The sequence below is a fragment of the Myzus persicae genome, unplaced genomic scaffold (assembly GCF_001856785.1).
Source record: "Myzus persicae strain clone G006 unplaced genomic scaffold, MPER_G0061.0, whole genome shotgun sequence".
Lineage (NCBI taxonomy): Eukaryota > Metazoa > Arthropoda > Insecta > Hemiptera > Aphididae > Myzus > Myzus persicae.
In genome coordinates, this window is record NW_019101124.1 from 220,487 (window position 1) to 243,434 (window position 22,948).

At 27.8% G+C, this 22,948-nt stretch overlaps 1 protein-coding gene and 1 long non-coding RNA gene across 3 annotated transcripts in view; one reads left to right on the plus strand and one right to left on the minus strand.

Annotated features, from left to right (window-relative positions):
• LOC111027791 (potassium voltage-gated channel subfamily KQT member 1) overlaps nucleotides 1–22,948 on the minus strand; it is a 234,949-nt gene that overhangs the window by 199,761 nt on the left and 12,240 nt on the right. The window lies entirely within an intron of this gene.
• Nucleotides 8,448–12,385, plus strand: LOC111027792. Its single transcript, XR_002603850.1, has 3 exons — nucleotides 8,448–8,570; nucleotides 11,960–12,080; nucleotides 12,163–12,385. It is a non-coding gene; the product is annotated as an uncharacterized LOC111027792 (long non-coding RNA).

Consider the following 22,948-nt stretch of genomic DNA (forward strand, 5'->3'; position numbering starts at 1 on the left):
TAAATAATGTACAGTAGAAAAGAAGAGTTTTCATTTAGGGGTGATACAAAGACAAACCAGTACAGTTACTAATATCATACATATATATTCCTACCTATTTTGGAAAACAATTAAATGGTATGCAGCTAAGTTTTTTTTTGTTAAAATAATCAGTATTACAAATGTACAACTGAAAATGTTTTACTGTCTTTTATGTCTAGTTACCTCAATTTCAAATTTACAAAAATAAATATCAGTAAATACACAGTATTTGTGCCTACGTACAACTAAAGACACGAATGTTATTTCCAGGAATATAAATGGAATTGTCAGTGTGATACTTGTGGTGAAGTTTGATATATTTACATCAAATCTAAAAGATAACATAGAGTCCAAATTATTGTCGACCAACATAATATATTTATTATTTACTTATAATAGATCGATTGGAAATTTTTAAATATATCCGTCAATCACGGGTCATCGAAATTATCTCAATCTGTCTCTTATAGAATGACCGTGATTTTTTCTTCTTCTATGTGTATAATAATATAACTTCTGAGCTTATGATAAAGACATAATGAAAAATTCTCGAAAATAAAAATGTTTCAATGCCGCCTACCTTATTCTGGACGCAGGCAGCATTAAACTTTTTTTCCTGTAAAAAAAAATCCTATAATTACACATTTAAAAAAAACCCTTTGAATAGAAAAAACCATTAAAAGTGAATAGTTTACATTTTCATTTAGTTGTTATAACGAATAGGATACTTCATATAGAGGAAATTCACTTTGAAAAGTACTATGTGTTATATGGAACATTTCAAAACAATATTCCTTACATGCCTATATTTGCACTATTTATTGCAAAACAATATCCTCGACATATGTTTAAATTGTTTTAATACAATTTAACTTAGATCTTTAATACTTGGCATTTATACCAATGCTGCTTAATTTATGTTTTAATTTAGTAGAGTAAACCTGTAAACCAATATTTCTAAAATATTACTTTATACAATATTTTGTTTGTACATTACTTTAAATTTAATTTTCAACACATGACTCTCATATAATCGAATACTGTTTATTCTTGATTTTAAACAAGGCGGGAAACCTGTTAAATTTTCAAATTTTAATTTCTAAAAAAAAAAATGAAGTGTACTTTTAGAAAGAACTAAGTTGATCATTTTGAAGACAAAACTTTCTATCCACATAGAGACCATTCTATACAAATCATGTATACGACCAAATAAACTAAGCATGCGGTACGTAGGATATTACGAATTCATGGTTTTGATAAACCATCCCAAATTTGCAACCATTCAATCCATTTATCTTCGTGTTATGATAGCACATAATATTCTCCCCAGTAGGTATCAGATAATTCACTTCATAACGATATAAGAGTATACATTTTTAATCAAATGTTGAAACAAGTAGTAGGCCATAACATAAACTCCAATTACATCGGAATCCTCTCGTTTGTATCGTTGCCAACTTATGTACTCACCTGGTAATAACCACTTACAGAATTGGATTATGGTGTTGATAATTTCCAGCTGTTTTAATTGTATAATATGTTATATGTATAGATATTATTATATATTGTATTATTAAGAAACAAGCCAAATAATGTATCAACAAATTGGTCTAGTACGTCAGTATAGTGGTCATCTAATTACAATATAGTAAAACGTCGCCAGATAAGCCTCCGTTTAGTGAAATAGTCATCTACTCCACTGATATAACTTTTATAACTCTTAAAACCATTCTTAATTAAAGGCGATATAATAATAGTTCTTATTCCTAAGCGTTTAGAAAACACCGTACTATCATATTCATAAACGAACAAAAAATCACCCCGAAATATGTAAGTTAACAAGTATATTTTGACTCCAATTATTTAGTATACTTGATTTTAACAATACGTTCCGAAAATATTTATTTTTTACTTCAATACATTGTTTGTTATAGGCGTATACAACAAATTTATTTTTATTTGCATTTTGTCGTGGCAGTTTTAAATTTATAAGTACCTATATTGCATGTTGATTTATATATTTTTTTTAAATAAAGAGACGTTGTACAATAGTATTGCACCATTTGTTATATCTCAGGCTCAACCAGAAATTTCGGCATCTGAGCACAGCTATGATATAGGCAAAGCGTATTGCGTACTACTCGGCACGCTTAACAAAGTCTTGTTGAAGTTTACAATAGTTTACTTCATACAGTGCGTGTCTTCGTGACGATGAAAATTAAATAAATGTTTGAAACTATCTTTGAAAAGCGTGTCCCGTAACTATAGGAGAATTATCTACAGGTTGCTATAGTTTATTGCAGCGTGATATGTATACAAGCAGTAGATATAGGTACAACTAAAATATACCTAAAGAAACGTTAGCGTTGTTGCAATCGTTTTTCCATTGTTTTAAGGCCTCCGTTTTTATAACGAGTGCAAAGGTTTATTCACAGTTTAATTTACTGCTTGAGAGTTATACGGATGAAAAAAAATAAGAATGATAATCACTATAACTCAATCCTTATAATGTTTTAAGTTTTTTTTACGAACTAGAATTAGGTAGGTACTTGAATAACACGAGTGCGGTAATCTGTATCAAATGGATAATTCTGTTTTTGTTCCGACGAAATTAATCTTAAGACCTTTAAAGTGTGTTAACGGGTATACCTATTAAAAGTGCGCTCTTTACATTGATGACGAAAAGGCAATCAGAAAAGAAAAAAAATGTAGAATTCAATCTATATTTAGCCGAACGTCGTTATAATAAACTCATGCCAGACTATCGTGTTATTTATTATAGCGCAGTCGTGTATTGCAAAAACGTTTGTTTTAACAAGCTAACCATATTTTCGTATAGATAATCATTTTCAACTACTTATTTCAATGTAACTATAATTATCAGGTGATTCGAGTGAATGAACATAATAGTTACAAAAGACATGATGATGAATATACCACGTCCGGAAGGCGGTAACGTGTCAGGGTGGTGTTATTTCTGTAGTATCCGTCGTTGTTTCGTTGAAATTAATTATGTACTCGGCTGTATTATTATAGCCACGCCTCCTCCGTACTGAAAGGATAAATGGTATTATCTCCATTTACACGCGTGTTTCAATATTTCTTGAATATCTTATATTCATATTATATACCGTCGTCATACCACATGCATAGTACCTGTACAATAAACGCGATGTTCATACAAATATGACTTATATTATTTTATATTATATTATTTTGGTAACCGATTAGTTAAGTATATTATTATTATTGAATAAATTACTCCATAATATACAGGTACCTGTGTGTTTAAAAGGTTAGGTTAGGCGATTTGTTTTTCATGATCAAGCCATTGGCTGCCTTATTTAACTTCAAAATGTTCCAACTTGCTGAACTTTATGAATAAAATTCCACTTTAGAAGTCCAATGCACGTTGAACGTTTTAAATAAATACTACGACTATATAGTATATAGGTACAATTTAACATTTTATGGACAAAAATACTTTGAGCAAAATATGCCCAAACACCTTTCAAATACATGATATTCACAATTAAAGTAACCTAGTAGTAAAATATTGTATGGTGTTGTATGAAATAAATTTAAATTTAAAATCATTTTTTCATTCATGTTGATCCTACAAGATGTCTAAAACGCAATTGATAGGATGTTCTGCAAACAGATAACAGGTACGGCTTTCCCATGTCATGGTGGTTTTCAAATAAAAACATATGTCCTTTATTACATTGGTTATTGAAGTAAATAAATAAACATATATATGCAGGAAATTTCATAGTAAAAATAAACATTAAAAAAAAACTATAGAATTAAATGTTTTATAACAAACATGGGAAAAAAATAAATGAATGATAATTAACAAAATAAGTATTTAAATTTTAAATATAAAAAGCATTCTATTCAAAACATGTGGAGGATTGGCAATATTCAGGTGGATTGTCGATTGTAATGTCTTACGAGTTACGGGGGACGAATCTAACAAAAATATTTTTTGATTTTTTTTTTTTTAACTTATACTGAATTTATTTATGATATATAGTCAGCACTTTCGAGCTCATAAAAACAGAGAATTTCAAAAATCTCACCATTTTTTTTTTTAAACTAGCAATTTTTCTTTAAAAATTGATCTTAATTCTAGTGCACTTAAACTTCTTAAAACATAGTTTTTAAAAAATATATAAAACCTACACAACTGTGATAATTTTACCACCAGAATTTGATTAAACTATTTTTTAAAACATTATGTTATTACGTTAATTATTATTTCTTTAATTATGTTGTACAGACATTTTAAAAACGTTTGGATAATTAATCAGAGATAAATAGAAAGACGGGATAAGAGGGCTCTCACTTCCCTCTTTGGGAATTTTCTTCTGACATTTCTTGTAATTGAAACGTTAGAGCATTGTGATGAGTTTTTTCTCAAAACAAAAACTTTATCGCAAATCTTATCATGGACTATTCGTTGTCGAGAACGACGAGCGATGAGTCAAAAACATTTTTAATGGATTAGCCGTTAGCCCATATTATGCACAATCTATGAAAAGACCATGTGGGTGTATTGAAAATTATTTCCTCGGATGTCGAGAAAAATGAAATCGGAGCCTTTTTCGTTTAATCATTGTATTTATTTATTAATATTATTTCTCGCTCACTACTATTATAGTACTATGTAATATTGAACGTGCTGCATTGCATCTGTATTACCTATTAAATGCACTCTCGTGTAATATATTTACTAAATAATGTTATGTTTCTCTTTTTTATTTTTCATAAACCCGATATGTAGTATGTACACATTGAAAATAATTTATAGTGTCTATCCCCCTCCTTTTTTAATTTCTGGATTCGAGAGCCTGTAATTAATCTACGAGCATCAGTTTATTATTTTTGCCACACCAACGAAATACGAGTACATTTTACTCTATAACATAAAAGTAGGTACCGATATTTAGTGTACATTCAATGAGTAACTATTTATTAATCGTGCTTAAATGAACCCATGTACCTGTACCTATTATATGTGTATAGTCGTGTACCAGCAGTCTACGAAAAACGATTAATTTAATATGTTACGTATTGAATGTCATCGAACAAATGTGTTCGATCGTTATTATGTGTGTCTGATGCTAAAAAAATAAAATATTTATTATACGTTTCAGTCGAAATTCTAGAAAAACAAACAAAATATTTCATAATATTTTCGTCGCATTTTTAAAACATAGGTAAGCGTCATATTTAATTTATACGTCACATGACTGTATTTGTAACACACAAACAGTCTCACTCAATAGATCATATAAATGAAAATATTTAAGTATAATCAACGCATGGAAAATACGGTTGTGTAAAAATTTAAGAGTCGATATATACACTCATTACTTCATTAGTATATGGCCAAAGAAAATAATAAATGTACTATAAATAATTTACAAAATACAACAATAACCAGTAGCTGCAGAACGATTATTTCCAGTATTTACGGTGAAAATGATTTATTTAAATTTATTCTAATTTATTTCATTCTTATAAAGCATGATAAGTTAATAATGAAGTATAATTTTGGCAGTGCGTTTTCCAATCGAGATATCATTTTATTATTGTATAATATTAGTTTAACACTGCTGTTAATAGTGTACACGGGTCGAGATTTACGAGAGAGATATAATTATATTGGCGGGTCGGGTACTCGGGTCTGCGTAAGTATATTACCCATAGTATACTCTTGGCAGTTAAGTGGCTAGCCCTTACCATTTAAATGCTTTGCAACTGTGTGTACCCTAAATATTATAAATCCCCTCATTTTAATTTCTACTTTTATATTAAATTCGTTGTATATTTATTTTATAGATCAAAATATATGAAGTCGTCTTTAACTCAGACATTGACGTTAAGGTAGTATTTATAGACAAAATAGTTCCTTTTTCTTTTTTTTTTATACAAAATTATTTAATATTTATATACATTTATCACTTCACTACTAAGAAAAAAAAAATTTTTTCATCAATCATATGTATAACAATTTCCGCCAAACACATAATATGTATACTATATATATACATCGTCACGTCGAATAAGACGTTTCTGTAAATTAAATGTTAAAATAGTTAATCTACTTAATAATGAAGGCAACTTATGAGTATTAAGATTATGTGTAAGTATACAATTATTATAATAGTATTATATCAAAATTATTATATAGAAACAATTATTTTTTTTATTCAAAATTGCGTTCATTTATGTGTCGCATAATAAATATATTATGATCATGGATTGGTATTAATTATATTAAGTATCGGAAGTAAAACCGATGAAATATAATATAAACTCTAGATTTGAGATAAAAAATATAGATGAAAATCAATTTATCTGATCCCTAGAAAAGTATGGTGAGAAATCTAAATGACTAAATACTTTTTTTTAAAGTTCAAACTGATATCAAATTATTTTATCCACTCTGATAAAATAATGTACAAATAACGACAGTTTAGCTACAATATTGTCATAAAAACTAAAAACAAGAATATACCAACAAAACAGTATTTTAAAAATCAATATTATAAAAAAATACTAAAAAATAAAAAAATAAAAAATACTCTTTTGGTCTGATATTTATTAGAGATCGGACATCATTTTATACGAATTCTGCTTTTTTATAGTTGTATAGTTGTAGCTTTCAAATATGACAGTCATCATTTTCAATTAATGTTTAAGTCCTTTGGCACGTAAAATAGAGATATCTAGTCAAGGAACCTATAGCCAATGGCGTAATACTGGAAAACAAATTTTAATCGATATTTTTCTCGCTTGTCATGCTGTCATTAATCAACGATAAGAAACTTTTTTTTAACCGTTTATCCCTAAACGTCATTAGCCATAGTTACAACAATTGTTTTTCGACTTATGTAAAGCGATAAGAATTTAAACATTTTATAAACCCAATAATGTTATTTTGTCTATAGTTATTAGTTGCATTACATATTAAGTAAACTACTTATTCCACCAGTTATTATGCAAAATATTTCCTCATGCACATTACGGGAACCTGGAACATATTAATGCTTATTAACTAATTTAACCTAAGCGAATAAGTTCAAAAGGATAGTTAGGAAAAGTCACCATCATATAAAAATGCGTAAAGTGCGATAGAAGTCAAAGTTATCTTAGTAGCCATTAGTCAACATGCGCAAAAAATTATGCACTTTTGGAATAGAGTTTTACACACATATTTTATGAAATAAAATTAGAACACCTGTATTTCATATAATTTTTGATTTAGTCAAAAAAAATAATATAGAAAAATGTATGCCTAATTATCACGTTTGTGATGTAATTTATTATAATTATGCCCAATAAACTATTTTACATAAGGGTAAGTACCTATTAAGCAAAACGGTTGACCCCCCACGTGGCGATATACCTTCAGAAAAAAACCCCTCCCCACTGTCTTTACCAATTTTCTAACCAGTCTCAATAGTTAGCCATTATCGAAATAACTAGCCGGTAGGAAGGATAACGCGTTGTGAATCAAAATATGAAAAAATCACCGTGACACAAAATCAACATAGCCACCGACGGTCTTGCGAGTTTATAACTTCGGCACACTCTTAACAAGATTAATATGCTCATACTCTATACGAAGACAATTACAGTGTCAAGACTCATGTCCTTAATATTTTTTAGTTTTCCTAGTTTTCTAATTTGAAACCTATTTATCTTAAAGTGGTTTTGTTTTGTTAGGTATTTTTCTAATTTTCGTAAAATATAAATTAATATTAAGCGATCTGTTTGCATTGTATCGATTACTCGAATAACCAAATACGCTAAATCTTTCACGCTGACGTTTTTACATTCTCTGATATGTAACTGAAAAATAATATACTTTAAATCATGTATACCTTGGTATTATTTTTCGTTAGGTAATAAAAAAACGTTCAGCAATAATTACATCATAAAGAGCTTTGATAAATGAATACTTGGTTTTTATTCATTTGTAAACAATTCCAGGGACCATCTTTAGAAGTTGACTTTTTCAATTTTCATTCCGATACTTATCTTTCGAGAAAAAAAAATTCCAACTATTTATAATTATCAATAATTAATAAGGTATATTCAAAAGGTTATATATTATATAATATTTAATTCATACCTCTGTATTGCTGTAGATCAAAATATTTAATAGAAACACCATTCTACAATGTTTTATCAATACCATAATTTAATATTAATGTTTTTTTTTTTTTTAAATACGTATTGCAGCAGCCATTTTAATTTTTGTAGATGGTTGAGAATAAAATTAATGATGATATTTTTCACCAATGTCAACGGCGTTCATTATTTGACAGAATATTGAAGGTATATTTTCACATCTATTTTAATGGTGACATTTTTTTTCATCGGGACTGAGTAGCTGACAAACGGAAATCACATTGAAGAAAATCCTATACATTCAACATCTCATCTATCCCGTCAATCGTCGTCGACTGACTTCAGCACTACAATCGAAACCGTCGACGAGGTCTGAACAGAATATTATCAGTCGAATACCAACGGTGATTATAGTATTTAATTGGTAATGCAGTAATGATTTGAATACGGAATATATGCTTAGATTTTTTTCTAAGTTAGGAATAAATCATGCGGAAAAATATTTTTCCGAAACCATAGAAGAAAAAAAAATTGAATTTTCATGATACAGAAATATAAAATTATTTTAATTGTTTTTATTTAATTTATTTAACTTATTGGTTTTCGTTATTATTTGCGTTATGAAATTCTATATTATGTTTCGTTTTTCTTAAATGTTTCTCTCAAAACTCTATTTGATATTCTATACATATTTTGTTAATCATTATTATGATTTTGCAATATTTTATTTTTTTCGTTTATCATTTTCCGTTTTAAAAATAAAATAGCATTTTATTGTGTTTAAAGGCATAAACATAACGCTTGAAAGCCTTGAATCGAAGTATATACAGTATTTATCATTTTGTAATTAACGATATAATGATAATAAAATCAACTGAATTATCAGGTTATCATGGTTGAACAACAAAATAATTAAGTTGGCATTAAATAAAAACAATGAAAGATCAACTATCCCTGACTAATGACTAATCAGTTAATTTTTAAAAGTTACTATGCCAAAATAGTTTTTAAATACAACTTATATACAGAAAAATAATATTAGTGTTTCGGTTGAATATTTACCCAGAAAAAAAGTGTTCAACTGTTTATAATAAAACATATTAAATTAAGTTAAACTCTGCCATACTTCAATTATATATATTCCAACAATAAAAAAATAACCAGTATCAATTTTATAACTTTATCCATTAACTTTATACATTTTATCCAGCGAACTTTATCAAAATGTAATCCAAAGCTCGTACAATAATTAACTAAAGTTTAACCATAGACATGAAATATAATACAATTACTGCAACTTCAGTTGTGCTGAATAATAAACGAAATAGACAATTATTTTCTTTCTCGACACTATGTTATGAAAAAAAAAATGGTGGAGCGTGGAGCACCGTAATAAGCTCGGCACGATGAAACTTTTTCAAATAATATGTTTTTATAATTATAAATATTGTAATAAGCGTTTTAAGCAATTTCTTACTTCTACGTTTTAGTAGATCCCATCTGAATACATCCAATAGATTTAAAACTCTGAACGTTTTAACACCCACTATTAACGGTAGTTTATTATATGGAAATATGACGACTGACAAGTAATCCACACCCGATGTCAAAGATCAACATCCTACAACTCTCGAGAGCTCTATAGCTTTTAGTTTATTATAGCTTACGGCTTAAAGTAATACCACCTAACCATAACTTTAATAGTTTAATAACGTAATGACAGTTTCCATAAATGTCGTGCTCACTAATAACAGCTATAAGTAATTATATCACATAACAAATAAATTATAAATATGAAAATAGACAACAGAAAAATGTGTACTTACATGAATTTTCACTTATAAACAATAGTTTTTTAATTATTAATTAAAAAAAATAAATTGAAAACTTAACATGATTTAGGTTTTCCTTTTGATATTAAAATACTTAGAAATAATATATTAAACTATAACGCATCAAGCAATCATTTAATTATGAAAATAGAATACCAATTATTTATGTTATCTCTGGCTCAAATATTTATAATCTTAAATTATATAATACTCTAATACTCTAATATGAGTGTTAATATATGAATATAAAACAAGTAATATCAATTGTGAGCACATAATGTTAATGTTGATTTAAAAATAATCCACATAATTGTATTGATTTTCCAGGCATCATAAAAATGGTTTGTGTAAGACAATGTATTAATTTTTTAAAAACATATGATATTTCATTTGAACATTTAAAAATAATAAACTGTAGGTAATCCACATACCATATTATAAATATTGTGCTTCTTATTAATAAAAATTAGAATTTATACTTGATAAAAGAAAATTAAAACTGAACACAATTTATCGTGTAGGTACAATAGAAAATAAATAAAGTTCAGTGTAATCCGGGTTAGTTACATGTATTGAATCAAATGACAAAATTTAAAAATGCATAAAAAAATAACACAGATACAATAGTACAAGATACTTCTAGGTGCTAGATAATAAAAAAAAGTTAATAAAACATTACTCATGTTAGTAATCTAAGTGGTTATTATACATTTATTATGTATCATATAGTATAATTTAGTACCCTATAATAAACAATAACACTCAAATTGCTTAAGCCGATGTTAGTATGTATATAGTTATAACTTTTATATATATATATGCACATAGTACGAAATTTAGTTTTACTCAATGTTAAAACTATTTGCTGGCAATCTTTTATGGGATTCTATTTTCACAAATAATAAATTTAAAATTAAAATAAGTAAGGAAGAAATTAATTTGTAAATGATTAACTAGTATTAAAATGTATTGTACCTAAATACTCAACTCTTAATAATAAAGTATATGGTTTTTTTTTTCAAGTTTTTGGAATAAATACTATACATATTATAACATTATTTTAATTGTTGTTTTTTGTTTATTTTCATTGAATTAATTCAACCAGGCCGAGTTTCTAACTAGTTTATTGTAGTCATGAAGATTATAAAAAAAAACGACTTTCAAGTTTTAATGATGATGACTTTTGAACTCAATTTAGAATTACTAATTAATAAATTCAAATAAAATAGCTAGTTTGTAAAAAAAAAATTGTTAAACAGTTCATTCGTTACATTAGGTAGATTAGGTAGGTACATGGAAATATTAATATACTCATCCATAAAATAGTATTTTTTTTTTCAATAAAAATCCGAAACTTTTGTTATAATTTTTCTAACGTTGTTATATTTAATTTTGTCGTGTAACTTTAAAATGCATTTTATTTTTAAGAGCAAATAAAAAAGAACGAGATTGGTACCTAATTAACTAAAAAAAAGCGTCGGTTTTTTTTATTCAAATTGTTTTGTATGAATAGTGAATAGGTATCTAGGTTTTATACTATAGATTTTGAGCTGAGAGATTTAAATTGGTTGCCCTTAATAACACACAAGAAAAAATACACAGTATTTATTTGTTTGAAGTCAGATAAATACAATTCATCTCGTAATAGACATGGATATTTTTCTTAAAATCTGGACAAATATACTCGCGCATTCCTATACTATTCGTAATCGTAATTAACTTCTTATGTATGTCATATAGTATAATGTTTTATGAAACCCTGTCTGTACGCTCATCGATCGATCAGTGACCGATAAACCAGGCATATGGAATGGCAGAACAACCAGCCAGCTGTTGATGCACCTGGTACATAAATAATGCAATAAATTAAAAATGCATAGTTGAGCGCATCGACATAAATATTATTACACACATGCAAGACTACAAAAATAAGAAATGGTTTTTTTTTTTTAATTTTTTAGCCACAAAAGCACTCGAACATTCTATAATACTACACCGGTCTCCGCCTTTTTCCATGCAGCAGTTTCAAAGCACAAGGCCAACGCTTACGAGCATAATAATCATATGACATCCATTGTAAAGGTCAGCCATCATTGATTTTTATATGCTTCATGTCTCGATAATATATGTAGTGACTTTTTTCAATTTCAATTATTTCGTTTAGGATACCATGAATAGTGTTTTCAGTCATGATCGAAAGACGGACCAAGATTTATGGAAAATAAAATATTATACCAAATCCTAAATTTCAGGTATTCTAAAGGATATTAAAGAGAACAGTTAATTTGAAGACGATTAATTGATCCACAATTTGTCTTTACACTTAACTAATATATAATATTATGTTATTAGTACTTAGCAGTAACGTGAATTGTCCATCGAAATCCAAGGTGTAATAGTTAAGTGTACATATATAGTTAAGAGCTTATAAGTCTTATAAGTCTTATATGTCTTTTACAAGATATATAAATAAAATTATATTTTATTATTATATATTATAAATATATTGATAAATTAAACGTCGAACAATCTTCTTTATTGTTAAGAACCGACACTAGATATTCACATCTACAGCAATTACCATATAGACAAGTTTGTTAAGGTGGAGCAATGGAGCGTTTTCCGAAGACTGCAGCACTCCTACTTCAAATACGACACACACCAATTGTCCTAAGAATACCTATTGTTAAATGTTTACAGGGTGTTAAGCCGATGAATCAAAGTTGAACGTAATCGATAAAAATATCAATAAGAAAATAAAGAACACAGTATTTCAATAAAATTATAAAAATGATCGATAGTTGCAGTTAAGTTTTTTTAAATGTAGTAGGTACATATGGATTTTAATTTCGTTTCAAAATTGTTCACAAGAATAAATTATGACAATGTTCCGGTAATAAAAAGAAATAATTGGAACAGTATAACATCAAATTTCTGAATGTTGGTTAGAAATTCAATCATGAAAACAGAAATCAAATTTAATAAACATACATTTCATTAAACAGTACAAGAAATATTATAACCATTTACATATCCCCTTTCATTCTTATTTGCCCTAACTATTTTTTTAAATAGTCAAAAATTACGCATTTGAACAATGAACACCCATCATCCATTGATAGTTTTTGTATTATTTTATATTCTCTAGACGTTATTGTTGATTTAATTGTTTCTTTTGTTACATTAATTTTTTTAATTTCACTCAAAATCATTATTCACTGAGTTTATAATTTAACTTCTGTTCTTGGTGCTTCCACCAGTTCTTGACTTGTTAGGAAACTAATATGAAAGAAGAAAAAGAAAAAAAATCAGTATATATAATATATAGTTAGATTCACACAACATCTAGTCAAGAGCCACCAGTGGGTGGCTTCTTATCACGTATTTCATGTATTATTGTAACCTTTATCAAATATGCTAATTGTGCATAAATGTACAGATTGCATATATTATTGTGTAAAATAAAAAAAATAAAAAACTTCTGTTCGTTTTATACATACATGGTGTACTTATAATTTATATATTTTATTTTATTTAAAATAAGATCTTACTACTAATAATAATATATAAAACATTCCTTAAAAAATACTTGTGTTATAAAAATATACCTATTCATTTTTTTGAGAAAACATGACATCGTATTAATATTAATAGTGATGCAAAATACAATATTTATGAACATTTAATCCACTAATCTAATAAAAACTTCTCAAAAAAGTATATAAGTTTAAACGTATTGAACATTGATTATACAAACTAAATTTTTTCAATAATAGTTTTAAAGACTTTTCAATTTTATAATATGAATGTCTTACACTCATGTTCAACAATATAGGGATTGAATGAACTTAAATTTTCATTGAATAAAACATACGCATATATCATTATTTGAAAGTCTAAATACATTTTTTGGAATATAACTATATATACATAAGTCAAAGTATAAATGCACTAGGACAAAAAAAAAATATTTTCTCCAACTTCTTCGAGTCGTGCTATAATCGTAGAAAAGGTATAACGAACACATTTATTTTAAAAATCTATTTCACTTACAATCTTCTGAAAACTTGTAGATTTTAAATTGAATGATTAAATGATTAACCTAGAATTATCATAAATCAATTTTACCCTTTATGTACTCGAACCTAATAAATTTAATTACAATAAATAATTAGGTTATTATACATTTATACCCCAACTGGACATAACTGTTATAATGTATGTTACGTAGTATAGTTGAATTCAAATTTATTACCACAAAATATATACATGGTTTAATTCAACCAATCAAAGAGAGTTCAATCAACCAGAATAATGATAAATGTAAAAATCTTTTTTATAACATGCCTTTTTTAATGATATAGTTACAATTTTACGTACTATTCCTAAAACGAATTAGTTAATAACTTTTAGTCTAAATTAAAATGGTTTTATAATATTCAGTACGATATATTTGAATATTCCTAAGTACTATACATATATTAAAGTAAAAATTCCATAGTAGTAGATTTGTACAAAAGACCAAACAAAATGAAAAATCAACAAGTAGTCAACTATTAACAGAAAGTCTATTGATAAACAACTAATTAGAGAAACGGGTGAGAGTAAAAAAGATAAAAATATAAAGAAAGACCAAACGTAAATTAAATTGTTTATAACCCAAGTAAAATTATAAAGATGAATCATGAATAGACAGATAGTAACGAAGAGGTAATGGAAAGTGATTATTCTGATGGTGCAGCTGGTCTAAATTTCTACAATTTCGATCATTTAAAGCTAAAGAACGACAGATAAAGTTCAATTATCGTCTAAAATGATCTCATCAATAAAAATAAGAGGACATTCTATAACCATCTATATTTCTGCCTAAGATTTAAAAGTGTAAAATTAGATACAATTACTATTAGGTTTCTTTTTTTTTTATTAAAGAAAAAGCCTCGATGACATGACCATTACATAATATGGTCTTAAATAATTTAAATTAAATAGTACAGTAAAATGTCTTTCATACGTAAAATTATATCTTTGATGGATTCTTCGTTGGAGCCCAGTGCGTCGTAAAGGTAATCAGGTATATTGTATTTTTGTCAAGCCTCTTTCGTGTCTCTACATTCTGTAATGATATGTTTGATTGAAGTTGGATATGTTTTTGGTGGCTCTTTTTTCATTAGATTGCCATGAGTGTTGTGTGACCTATTCTATAAGGTATTATTTTATATACATTTTTTTTTAAATATAATATTACTTATTGAGGCCATAGACAACAAGTGATTAATGTTGCTATATAATAATAGTGACAATATAATTTAAATTTTTAATTTTAAAAATAACAGAATATATAACGAAAAATGGCAATTTTAATGTATTTCCATAAAACTGATCGACCAATATTAGTCTAAATCAAAAATCTGGGGTACACATTCCATCAAAAATAAAATGTATCAGCTGAGTTCACTATATTTAAAAATAATGGTTTGTATAGTCCTCAGAATTAAAAATATTTTACGATAAATACGTATATCAAAAAACAAATTTAGTCATTTATACAATGTTATATACATAACAATATTCAAAAAATACTAACAAATTTTATTTTCCAGAAAGGTATACAACATTAAACTCATTTCACAAACTAGTACAAACGTACGCACTGCACGATCGAACGTATTATTAATCCACAACCAAAGCCCGACGTGTAAACATTACATCCTGAACAAATAATAGCCAATAGCCATATAGAAATAGCTCATGACACCAATAAATTTGCTCCAATAATAGTTTAGAAGTATTTACACTTTCGTATCATCATCAAAATAAACAAAACACAGATTCCGTTCCTACTTTTTGCCGCCATCTAATTAAACATACGAGACTGTAGAAACCTGATGTTTACATCTACATTTGTATTGAACGCGATGTAAGCATATTTCAAAATGTATACTTAAGCTGATTATACTTAATCGATCATTTTATTTTTATTGAACAGTATCTAATAACAATTTACAAAAATCTACCAAACAGACCGGAAATCGTAAATGACATATAAATAATGTAACAATTTGTTTAAACTTATAAAGTCATATAATTGGCAATACTTAATTTAATGTTTAAAACAAACTTTGTCTATGTATGGCTTTGTTATACAAACTAATTTTTAATACGTCGATTTGTCAAAATCTACAATTTCACTTAATTATTATTTTTAACTATAGTCAATAGTTAATAAAATTATCCGTATAAATCAACTATTTCTTAGTTTTGAGTCAAATACGTTATATTTGAGATAATAATCTAATCGGTCAAGGTCATAAACTAGATTATTGGTAGATACCCACATTTTTGACATATTATAATATTATATTATCATACCATATTTTATAAATCGTTTAAAGTTTAAACTATATACAAATACAATTTTATATTTGTTTATCTACATGCAATTTAACTAAATTGACTGATTGCCAAATCTATTAATAAATATATTATAATTGACCATGATTAAGTTATAAGAGTTACCAAATAACTGGATAATTTAACATGGAGTATCATTTTCATAAATAAATTAAATTAATAACATGTTCCCAAACAAAAGTTAACAATACAATAATACATACTAAAACTGATTATGTATTTAAGCTATTAAACTTACTTATTTAGTACACATTTTAAAAATATTTGTCTCATAAACATCCTCATAAAAATGATTGGGTTTTAAGAAATCGTCTCCCATAGTCGTTCAACTGAGAACATAATGCATGTAAGTTTTATGATATTATGATAAACATGAAAACAATCATGGCAGTCAGAAAGAAATTTATATTTTCCATTATGAACAAATGTAAGATTTTAAAAATGTATGAAGTCAATTTAAAACGTAGTATTGGTGAAAATGGTTTCCCTTGGCTGTCGCGTGTTATCAAAATCAATAGTTCAGTATTTTAAATCGCACTTACTTGTCTGTTAAGCTTCTACACTGCACATAATAATGCATTCAGAACATCACTGGTTTCTATGACAATTCATTTTTAATGAAATTGTGATATTTTAAAATCAGAGCAAAGTTAAAATGGAAACATTTTATTCAAATTTTGTCACAAATTAATAGGGATCAGACACATTAATAACAGCAATAGTAAAAACAAATAAATTATTCACAAGTATACAAAATACTGCACTGTTTTCACTTGAATTCGAAATATTCATATACATAATCAGCCCAATCTCCACATAAAGTCTCTATATTGGATCCATAAATTAATCTAATAATTAATATAAAATATTTTCAATTTAATTGTGAAAAATCGTCAGTTCATGATTTTATCATTAATTTCTTAAAAGATTATTAGAGGAGTGGAAAAATTGAAAGTTAAATAAGTGTGACAATGAAAAATATTAGTTTGAAAATCACGAAATATAAATGAAATACATACGAAACTTACAAAATAAATAAAATTAAATGGTATAAAACTAAATTCTGTTTTACTAATAGATGCTATAATACTAACCGAATCAAAAAGTTCACCGAAATTGATAATAAAATTGTGTTCACGTTATTAATTAGTATTGTTCTTACTTTTTTTTTTTAATAATTTATCCATACTTTACATCACTAAATATCTCGTCCACTATAACATAACACAATCGCAAAACGTTTACAATGTGTGCTATATATTTAATTAGATCCCACGCTCGTCCATCGCGATTGCCTTATTAGATTTTAAGTTATTTCGTAGAGAAAAATTATTTTTACTACCGAAGTATGACAATAATGACTAAACGAATCCATTGAGTTTTTAACTAAACGAATCCACTGAGTTTTCAACTCATAGACCATATAGTATGCCGCTTCATATTAGCCAGACCCTTGTGTTAATAGGTTAAACTAAGTGTCTGTTAGAAGTACCGTTGAATTCAAAATAAAAATATAAAATCTCTATTAGGTTATTAAATATTTGTATATAAAAGATGTTATTTTAAACGATATTTTGCAATCGGTTGTTATTCAAATAATATATTATTTGACAATTTATTACCTATATGGGAACCAGACTCAAGAAGAGTGAAAGCCCGTGGTAGAGTGGTGTAGCTATATTGCCTATCTAAGTTGCCGTGTTATTATAAATCTTAGTATTTAAACGTATTAAAAGAATGAAGACTGAGATACCGGAGTGTAGAAAACCCAAGGATTGTGCCAACGTCAGATTAAAAAAAGAGGAAATTCTAGCCAAAAAGAATACATATACATATTAGATTTGTGTGTGTACCATATGTGTATATGAATACAACCCTATAACGTATTTGTATAAATCGGTTATTTGACCAAAATGCTAGCGCCCCACGATGTCTTAAGTCTATAGTGTAGTTGTGGTTGACCTACGAAAAGTTGCAGCAGTGTGGGGCCGTAAACAAATTTACGCAAACACAAAGGTACATGCTATACAGTCGTAGATATATATATGACCTATTATTATACTACTCTTACCCCTTAGAGCATATCGGGCCACGTGTAATGTGTCTATCGAACCCGAGGCCGAGTCTATATAATATTGATTAATAGACGACGCGAACCATTGCACCGCCGAAAGCTCGAGATTATTCGGGCAAGTGTAATGAAGGGTGGGAAGGGTATTACGTGGCGACGCGGGGAGGCTTTGTAAGATATACACACTGCACGTGAGATTCGGTTAATATACGATTCGCGGGCAACAAAATATCATACAGGAGGGTTGAAGAGATGGGAAAAAATATGAAAAAAAAGGTACGAAACAAAACAAAACGGAAAAAAAATCGCCAGGTCCAGTGACGGATGAGAGGGGGACGCGTGAACGGGTTTTTTTTCTATTCGACACCATGAACCGATTGTATAATAATAAAGATGCACGAGATCTATTCTGGACCTGTGAAGCTGCGTGCAACGAGATTGGTCAACGGACAGCGGTGGCACACGCTGTACACACACCCGCCGCCGTCAAGAGCAAACGACGACCGTTTCGCTTCCACGATTGACGTTTTTCTGTGTTTTTTTTCTTCTCTTCCTCGTTATTTTCTTATTCTTTTATTTTTTCCCCCATCGCTTTCCGACCTCCCACCACTACCGATTGATTCCGTTTTCCCCAAGAATTATTCGTCTTGTCAAATGCAGCGTGTATAATATAGTGTATAGTCCAAAGTCTGTGCAGTGTATACAATATACACATATATATATATGTATGGAAGAGGTGAGCGTGTGAAGAGATCGAAACTGTATATACTATACACATACCCACACACACACACACACACATAACCACACGTATATATATATATATATACTTAAAGACCAAATGTCTATATTGTCTGTCTATATATACTGCAGCACGGACAATCAGTTGTAAAACGACGAGTAAGTGTATTATTATATAGACAAAAACGTCTACTCCAAACCGATTTTCAAGAAACTTAAGTGTGTGTGTGCGCCTGTATGTGCCTACCCTTGACCCCTACCATCCACCCACTGACAAACGAAAACTAATACCTCTGATATACTCCAAGCTAAACTTCTGGCGTAACCAAGAAACGGACTGAAACAAAGGTCAAAGTTGGTTCGCAGACGCGTGTCTACAATCGCCTAACTTGCAACACACGTATTATTAATGAACACTAACTGTACGGGTGACTTTTTTAGTTACAACTTAAACTTATACAATATATAGGTAACATACGTATTCAGTATTTCACATATTTAAATATTTGAATCTCCTTTTTAGTCTTGGACGGAGAAAAATTTGTCTTTATAAGGCATACATATTGTAGGACATACCATAATAATTAACAAAGGTTAATCGTTTGACACAAAAGTGTTTGATAGAGGCTAATGTAACTAATCCATAGTTTCTCATTATTTATTGTATTTATTTAAAACCAGTTATTATTGATGTATAAGTAATGTATTACAATATGAGCTACAAGAAATATTGATATAAAAATATATTATTTAAATTTTCTTCTTTCTCTTCTCCCACCGTTCCCAACTAAATGGGATCAACGACCCTTAGCCTACACCTCCTAAGACTCTGCCAACCATATCTTTTTTATAATTATAAGAATTATAAAATATGGACATAACTTAATTTTTTGTAACTGATATACCTCGGTAAATGTTTAGTTTTCGAACATTTTTCAGTTCCAAAGTTTTTAATCTTATAAAAGAATATATCATGTTTCAAAAATATGGAGAAGTATGCACATAAATTACACGAATTAGCTACACTGATTTAATATTTTTATAAAAACATTTGCTTACACAAATATTTTGATGTGTCACATATTTATTAAAGCGATGTCATTGACTTTCAAATATAGGCAGTGCTGTGTGGACAAAGATTGAATACTGCCTCGAGTAATAAAGTTAGGACTATGTTTTCCCATATTCGTATTTTGATATTAAAAACATTTTCTTGTGCCACTCCATTTATAGTTTATAAACATAATTTCCATTATACCGTTTTGCAAAAATTCGAATATAATAAAAACACATAGTAAAAGTCACTCTGCGGAGTCACTCAACTTTTTGATGGAGCATAACATTTTTTATTACTGTTTAATGAAATAATTTAAAAGTCTATAAATAGCTTAAAATTAATTTTATATAGAAAATTATAATTTAGGTGATAGTAAAATGTACCTAAGTTTCCAAAATTAATATTTTTCGCATAAGAATAAAATAACAAGAATCGCTCGAGGAAAATTACAATTTTTCTGATATCTAATAGTGTTAATATTTAAACTTCAATCGCATACAAAAAAACTGGTGCTCATATATTTTATTTTTTTTTTATATCTTTAAGAACAATTGATGAGAAATTTTATATTTCATGATATTTTACCACATACAACATTTTTATATCATACATGACTTTAAAAATTTAATATTTTATATGTTGATAAAGAACAAAAAATGAACTGACATTTACAATATGCCTATAGCAAATGCTTATATAAATAGTTGGTGAAAAATTCAAGTCTATACCTACGGGTATTCATATCTGAATTACAACAAAATCAATGTTGAGCCAACATACTCGTTTTCCTCTAATTTTTTTTTTTTGTTTTTCAGGATTATTTTGAGTTAAGATTGAAACCGTTAAAAATTTTAATTCTTCAATATTTGAAGTCGGTGACGAGATGAATGATGCAAAAAAGTACAATTTTTTGTAAATTGTAAAGTCAATACATTCATCGCTCCGATCAGAATCTTGTAGACTCCACTCATAGCGTAAAAAAAGTTTTTCAAGTACTCTGGTATCTATGTATATAAAATATAAAAAATCTAAAGAAAATATAAAACCTAAAGCTTATTGAATCTTTATATGAAACATAAAATTATCTATATTTTCAGTTTTTTTAGCATCATATAGACCTGCATAGACGTGTAAGGGTAAAACCAAAGATTTCAAGTGATTCTAAAACCAATTCTACAGAGATAATATTCAAAGTTATGACGTACCTAAACCATAATTCACTAAGAAATAATGATAATAATAATGACGAATAGTGGCATTGTGCGTGATGCTTTCTGCATGCGTATATCTATATATTATGAATATGTATGGATGAGTATAGTGATCATTATAAAGTAAACTCGTGTAGTGACGTGTATATTGTATTACACAGTGGCACAGAATGGAATTCAATAGCAGGAAATGGAGGAGGATATGAACCTTAGAGACTTCCCAGGTCAATTATCATAACGAATTGCCCCGCTCACACCACCCTTTAACACGATATCATAGAGTGACTTACGGCGATAATTGGGAAAACACCGTTATTTTTGATGTTGTCTCTATGCGATTTTAGCGGCATGAGGTAAAATATTCATATAAAATTATCTTGTCCAAAATATTACGTTATTTATTTCATATACTTTCGATGAGGTCAGAAAAATCGAGATAAACATTTGACAAAATAGCGAGAAGATACATCGTTTGGAAAGATTTTACACGAGCCTAAACGATTCACATAAAAATATAAAATTTATAAAATACGGTCATTCTTTTCATACGCATATATAAATTTGGTTTTGAGTTATCGAAAACGGTCGGTGTCTAGTTCTCTACCATGCCGAACACTTAAGAGTCCATGGACAGAACCACAATTTCCGATGGCGTATAAAATACTAAATTTGTTTTGCACATACACTTTATGATAATATACATATTCGTACATTAATTTATATTATAATTTACTTATGTCAGTTAAATTGACACATGACACAAATCGTATATAGATAAGATATCCGCGATTAAACCAATTAGATGTTATATACAAATTTACCACACATCAATATTTATTTTTCTAATTTTGTTAGGAAGTGATAATATCTATTATGTGATGCATTATAACAACACTGATTCTTTTTAAAATTACGCAGTCGTTGTTTTAACAAATAATTTTGTTAAAAGGATTTATATCTCGCAGGGGTTGTGTTGCTGTATACGTTATTATACCATATTATAATAGTTAATTGTTATACTAAATTTAAATAAGATAATAGTAAGAAAATATCTGATTTTATCAGAACAACGGTGACTTAAGATAAGATACAATATGAGAAACTTGCCATAAAGACTAACTAATAGTATGATAAAAATATAAAATGTCCTCAGAACACATCTGACAGACGAGAGTATCTCAATATTGTCTGATTATCTTCTTGAGCGCATTCCAAGAAGTAAATAATTGAATAAAAATTCACTTATTTATATAATATGTTCATATGCTATATCGTCTTAAAACAGATTTCTGGGGTTAATAATTCAAACCCAACATTTACTAAGATTTATAAACAAATTCGTAGTGAAATTCCGGACCCTATATTATATACAACCGATATAGATAAAATCACTTTTAGATTAGAATAAAATTATTTAAAAATTATACGGTAAACAACATTATTAAATTAAGCATATTAA